We start from the raw sequence: 7,343 nt of genomic DNA, 5'->3' as shown, positions 1-7,343 counted from the left end.
ATGTATTTCCTTTTAAACAATACCAGTTGCTGGCAGCCCTGCTGATCTAAAACGTCACAGGCAGTGCTGGTATCTGCATCTCTCAGAAGACTACAGAAGATTACAGGGGAAAAAAACCTTGAGTGTGAAAATCTTGCTGTGGTGGTTTCAAACACAGTTAGAGAATGTTTACCAGTAGACAAGAGATCCCGCACATGTTCTCCTCAGCTCAGATACTTCAGCTATCCCTGGGCTGTGATTAATTATTGCAAGTCATCGTGGATAACCTTCTTTTCTTTATGACATCACCCAAGACCACCCTGCTGAACCTCACGGAGAAAATTATTTGGCTGCCTGGGAGAGGAAAGGCTCTGGGGTCTCCCGCCCACAGAGAGCAGTCTCTGATCCATCAGTCAGAGACTGCTAATAGGGGAGCCAGCAGTGGAACTTGTGGACCAAGAGAGGAACGGGAAGGTTTTATAGGACTCAGAACCTTTCCTTTCCTTAGGTGAGTATGTTGGTCTTGGTCTTCACTGATCAAGACTCTGTTTAATACCCAGGTGTCCAAATTCCTGCTGACTACAGACATCTCTCCCTTCTAAACTTTCCTCAAATTTTCTCATCACAGTAGACCTAAAATTCCAGGGCTCAAAGTCTCATCTTTCATGGATTGGAAGCTTAGCCTCTATCAAAATGAATGTCCTATTAAAATGTATATATGCGATTCAGACGATACCAATTCAAATACATAAATCCTATTTTAACAGTTTACAATCCAATATAAATAGTTATATACGGGATAATAAACTAGCTAGAACATGCCAAACATTGCTGGCCTTATCGACACAAAATGGGGGCATGGGGTTCCCTTATCCTTCATATGTATCACCAAGCAGCTAATCAGAGCAGGATAATAGGCCCAGCTCCCCTTAGAGGTGGGTGGCTGTGGAGCTGATCCCCCTGGCTTAGTTGCCTGGCTGTCCTGCTGATCCTCTGCCTCTAATACTTTTAGCCACAGACCCTGCACAAGCATCCAGCAGATCAGGTGTTTCTGACATTGTTGTCAGGTCTGGCAAGATTAGCTGCATGCTTGTTTCAGGTGTGATTCAGACACTACAGCAGCCAAATAGATCCGCAGGGCTGCCAGGCAACTGGTATTGTTTAAAAGGAAATAGATATTGCAGCCTCTTGGTGAGAGTAAAAACAAATAATCTGTCAGAGACTTTCTCTATACCTAACAGTACTAGGCTGGAATGTCCCCCCATCTCCCCTCATACACATTCTGACCTAGAACCCTTCCTTAATGCGGTTAGGTCCGACAAGGCTATCAGTGGACTGGATATTGCGGCTTTGCCTAATCTGATCCACAAATTTTAGGAATTTGGCTATATTTCAAACCTCAAAATCAATTCCCACAAATCTCAGGTGCTTAACATTTCTCATAATCCTGCACTGTGATGAGCTGTCCATCCAGCATTCCACCTCGGTACACCACAATGTTCTCTGGCAACGCATTATTTACCTTTTAGTATTTATGGAGAGCTGCCACAAGGCACAGCTTCAAGCCATCCATAATCTCCTGATGTGGAAGCTGAAAGACTACACGGGAGTAGAAGCGGGTCAGGAAAGAATTTATGCTGGGAACAAAGCCTGTCACTGAACGGGAACTCCGGCCGGCATCATGGTAGACATCCATTCCGATCACCATAACATTTTTCAGGGGAATGTCCATCTCCCCACAGTTCTCCTCCAAGCTTGCAATTTATCTGCAGCAAAGTTTTCTGTTTCGATGCTTCTCAGTTTTGATGGATTAGAGATTGTTTTTTTTAAATCAGCCTTTATTAAAAAAATATAAAGAATCAAGCACAGAATACTTTGTATTTAGAGATTGTTTTTACATTCACAACAAAAAAGAAATGAAATAAAAAAATATTTAGTAGATCCTCCCTTTGCAGAAATTACAGCCGCTAAACTCTTCCTGTAGGTTGCAATGAGAGTCTGGATTCTGGTTGAAGGTATTTTGGACCATTCCTCTTTACAAAACATCTGAAGTTCATTCAGGTTTGATGGCTTCCTAGAATGGACAGCTCTCTAACTCACACCACATATTTTCAATTATATTCAGGTCTGGGGACTGAGATGGCCATTCCAGAACATTGTGCTTGTTCCTCTGCATGACTGCCTTAGTGGATTTTGAGTAGTGTTTAGGGTCGTTGTCTTGTTGAAAGATCCAGCCCCAGCGCAGCTTCAGCTTTCTCACTGATTCCTGGACATTGGTCTCCAGAATCTGCTGAATCCATGCGTCCCTAAACTTTGACATGATTCACAGTCCCTGCACTGGCCACACAGCCCCACAGCATGACCGAACCACCACCATATTTTACTGTAGGTAGCAGGTGTTTTTTCTTGGAATGCTGTGTTGTTTTGCCTCAATGCATAACATCCTTTGTTATGCCAAAATTTTAGTTTCATCAGTCCACAGCACCTTATTCCAAAATTAAGCTAGTTTGTCCAAATGTTCTTTAGCATACCTCAAGCGGCTTTGTTTGTGCTGTGGGCGGAGAAAAGGCTTCCTTTGCATCACTCTCGCATACAGTATCTCCTTGTATAAAGTGCACCGAATGGTTGAACGATGCACAGTGACTCCATCTGCAGCAAGATGATGTTGTAGGTCTTTGGTGCTAGTCTGTGGGTTGACTGACTGTTCTCACCATTTGTCGCTTCTTTTTATCCGAGATTTTTCTTGGTCTGCCACTTCGAGCCTTAACTTGAACTGAGCCTGTGGACTTCCATTTCCTTAAAGCGGGAGTGTCACCATAAAAATAAAATTTCAACAGCAACTGGTCTGAGTGTATTAAGTGATAAAGATGCTATTCCTGCATTCAAAACTTTAAAAAGTTTTTCTGCTTTTATGATTTGGAGTTATCACATACTTAAGGAGCACTGGCTCTTTAGTAGTCAGTGCCAAACAGTTGCATGCTGGGGGTTCTTTTTATCTATAATATATTCCTCCTCTTCCCTTTATTTCCCTGCTTAACTGCTTATCTGAAACCTGATCCCCTGCTTACTTGTGTTTACAAGCAAGGCTGAGGTGACTCAGCGATTGGAGGAGAAAAGAAAAAACAGTTAAGGGCAGAAATGACATCAGGATTTAGCCTAAACTGTGGGCAAAAGACATGGCCCCACCAGCAACAGAATTCTCTTAATTTACTATATAAAATTCACTGAAATCAAAACGTGGACAGTACAATACATGTGTTATGTAAGTAGATCAAGTATTTATCTAATTACATATGTGTCTTTTTTCCCTGGCATTGTATGGCTAATTCTACTACTTTAATATGTTCCTAACTGTGGAAACAGAGAGCTGAAATCTCTGAGACAGCTTTCTGTATCCTTCCTCTAAAGCAGGGGTAGGGAGCCCTCTGTTGCACATGCGCACTGTCCCAGTTTGATACAGATTGTATGGCTCTCATTGAATTAGTTATTTAAATATGTGGCTTTTATAGCTCACTCAGCCAAAAAGGTTCCTGACTCCTGCTCTAAACCATGATGGTGAGCGATATTTGTCTTCAGGTCATTTGAAAGTTGTTTTGAGACCCCCATGTTGCTACACTTCAGAGGAAATTTAAAAGAGGGGGAAAAGTTACAATAGACCCCCTTAAATACTCTTTCTCATAATTGGATTCACCTGTGTATGTAGGTCAGAGGTCACTGAGCTTACCAAGCCAATTTGATTTCCAATAATTAGTTCTAAAGGTTTTGGAATCAATAAAATTACAACAGTGCCCACATTTATGCACCTGCATAACTTTATTTAAACAATTATTGTGCACTTTCTGTAAATCCAATAAATGTAATTTCACTTGTCAAATATCACTGTGTGTCTCCTATATGATATATTTAACTGACATTTTTTTTGTAACAACGATTTATACAGGAAAATCATGACAATTAACAAGGTTGCCCAAAGTTTCACATCCCACTGTATTATTTACATATTTTTCAGAAAAAAAAACTTTGTCAAACAAGATACAAACAATATAAATACAAAAAAAAAAAAAAAAAAAAAAAAAAAAAAAAAAGAAGGTGCCAGGTCACGCATACCACCACCACGCTCCCTTCTCAGTCTTCATACACCATGATGGAGTTTCAGGTAGCCTGCATTTTATTGCTTGCAAGCCTCCACTGCATGGCTCTGCATTGGAGTTGTAAACACCACCCCCACCATGAATGGCAGGCAGGCCAAGAATTTTCATAGTAAAGCGATGTCTACAAAACGGCTGCAGGGTAATCCCCAGTCCATGGCGGCCACATTAAAGTAGCAAAATACGTTTTTTCTTTTTGAATGGTGGGATCAGGGCATCCCCTCCCCTGGACTCGATAGCCATGAGAAAAATCGCTCACTCTGTAATTCCAGCGTTGCCTCCACAGACCAAGGTTTACACGGCAGCCATTTTATTGACATCGCTGTTTGCCGGAAATTCTTGTTTTGGAGGCTAATTTTGGGGTTTTCAGCCAATGCAGTACAAATGACAGTGGCTGTCTAAAGCCATTTAGCGCTAGTATCCTCTGAGGAGGTCTCGCGCACCCGCCGATACAGACGACCTCCCGGGCCCCCGGCGCTAAATGGCCTTAAACTGCCTCTGCTATCTGCATTGCATTGTCTGGAAACCACGTTACAGTGGCAAAACCAGTGGTTTTCCACATGGGTAGGGGGTCCAGGGGGCCAAGAGAGGGAATGGCTTTGTCCCCCTATCCATGTGGGAAACCGCTCGTTCTGCCACTGTAACGTGGCCTCTGGTGATCACCTGGTGGCCATATTGTTGGGGGTCACCGATCTCCGAAAATTCTTGTTACAAAGTGTCATTTTACAGGTTTGTTTCCTATGAAACATTAAAATCTATTATGTTTGGTGACGATAGCTTGTATGGGGGCTTTGCTATTGCGGAAATCTGCCCCATTGAATTTTTTAGAAATGGCTTGTGGGACATGGAACTTCAGAACTTGGAATTTGCCTGCAGTACACCAAGTACCAACAAAATCAGAATTTGGCTGTTCCGAACAACCCTAAACAGGGGAGGGGTGGGCCTACTTCTCTCACCATCCTGCAGCTTCTAGGTCCTCACACCTCCCCTTCTCCCTCCACATCCTTTAAGGCACATGCCATCCACCTCTACCACCCATCCCTGCCATTATTGTGGTCCTATACCACTCCCGGTTCTGCTACTCACCATACTCCCTAGATAACTTAGCCTCCTGGCTCCCACACAGCATCTTGTGCAAATAACTATGTGGCTACTGGTAATATGGAATTAATGTCATGTTATGTACTAAGTGACCACAAGATGGTGCTTGTTTATAGGAATCTGCATTGTAAGCATACTGTGTATGTATTTCATGCGCAGTGTGATGTATTGCTTGTGAAGCAGTTTTAATGACCTTAGGTTTAGATTTTAGTGATATATATAAAATGCTATGCATTTAAATATTTGTATTATTATGTATCTGGGCCTCCCTTCTGCCTCAAGCTTTGCACATTATACGCATGTCCGCAGCGGCGAGATAAAACACGTGACCACCTTTTTCAATCTACATATCCAGGCCTCGGAGTGGTGACGTGTGGAGGCTCTGTTTACGCATGCGCTCATTGGTTTTGCCAGAGCGGGGACTGGGAGGAGCAACGCCCCCGTGCTTTTAAATATCCAGACGTCCTGGGGCTAGCCACGCCCCTGATGAGTCACGCGTCGGTGACGAAACGCGTAGGGAGGAGCTAGCGCCCGCAGGACGATCTGGACCTAACACAGTGGCGTTTTTTGCGGAGGAATTCTAGCGGTGATCACAGCGGCGTTTTGCGGAGGACACCCATCGGGCCTATCCGGAGAGGCACGGGGGAGAGCCCGTATAAACACTCTACGCGCTGTCTTATATCTCATGTTTGTGAGTATATTTTTAAGGAATAAAGCATCTTTTTATATAACGGAATTACGCTATATGAGGCTCATTTTGTTTGAGGTGGGCAATACACCAGGACCACACTATAAGGAATAACCAGCGGGGAATCTACACTAAGGAGTGCCGTTTGGAGCGGGGAGACCCTGAAGATCGAGATTGGGCAGTCGGCCATAGGAGGAGACAGGGGCGTTTGTTGACCAGTCTCACAGTGGTCACACAATTCGGGTGAGTGCAGCCCCTAATTGGGATCCGTCCTGGCTTCTTTTTCCTGATGAATGTTGATGAACTTTTAACGAATAAGTGCGGAGTGGAGCGCTATCTATCTATAAACTAAAGACATGCCATCCACCTCTACCACCCATCCCTGCCATTATTGTGGTCCTATACCACTCCCGGTTCTGCTACTCACCATACTCCCTAGATAACTTAGCCTCCTGGCTCCCACACAGCATCTTCTCTGACCTATGGATAACCCTAACACCCTGGCTGATACTCAGTTATACTACATCACCCCTCTCTTGGCCTCTCCCAACACCCCCAGCCATCTCACTGGTCCTACTCTTGGCCTCATATTTGCCACTTTACAGTCCAAATTTAGTCCTGCTTACTCAACTGAAACAGCTCTCACCAAAGTCGTCAATTACCTCACCCTTGCCAAATACTCCATCCTACTCCTCCTCGACCTCTCCTCTGCATTTAACACAGAGGACCCACCCCTCCATCTCCAATCACTACAGTGCATGGGCATCCACGACCTTGCCTTCGCCTGGCTCTCCTCCTAACTCTCCAATTGCTCCTTTCAGACCTCCTTCAATAGCTCCTACTCAACCCCCACCCCCCTTACTGTTCTCACTGAACACCTCCTACATCAAAGTAGCTCCTCCCTGGGCTTCAAATACCACCTGTATGCTGATTGCGCCCAGATCTGCAGTATATCCACACCCACATCTCTCTACCACCAATATGGACAAGGCCTCCTCCTGCCTTTCAGCTATATCCTGCTGCATGCCCTCTAGTTTCCTGCAGCTACACCTGGATAAAAAAAAATATATATTATTCTGTACCTTGTTTCGTTTTGTGACTTAGTGCTGTCTGTCACTCCTATTTACCATTGTCTTTAAAGGTAGCTATACATCCAGCGATGATGGGCAGATTGGACCAAGAGACAAATCTCTCTCTAATCGGACGTGATAAAAGAGATCTGTCAGCTGCCCATACACCACAGGCCAATTCCAGATCAAATTCATGCTGAAATCGATATGGAATTGATCATGTGCGCCGCATCCATCCACCTCGCCACCCCAACGTTATCCCCGAATGAAAAATGTCCCCCTGGTGCCCAGTGTAAAGTATACATTACCTGTCCACGGCCTGCGCTTGTCCCCCTGCCGGCTTCCAGGATTCCTCCA

The 7,343-nt window shown here is 44.3% G+C and overlaps 1 protein-coding gene across 1 annotated transcript in view; it reads right to left on the bottom strand.

Annotated features, from left to right (window-relative positions):
• LOC137537113 (uncharacterized) overlaps window positions 1-7,343 on the bottom strand; it is a 162,792-nt gene that overhangs the window by 135,118 nt on the left and 20,331 nt on the right. The gene's annotated exons all lie outside the window — the stretch shown is intronic.

This window comes from Hyperolius riggenbachi, chromosome 10 (genome assembly GCF_040937935.1).
Source record: "Hyperolius riggenbachi isolate aHypRig1 chromosome 10, aHypRig1.pri, whole genome shotgun sequence".
Taxonomy (NCBI): Eukaryota; Metazoa; Chordata; class Amphibia; order Anura; family Hyperoliidae; genus Hyperolius; species Hyperolius riggenbachi.
This window is presented reverse-complemented; position numbering and strand designations above follow the sequence as displayed.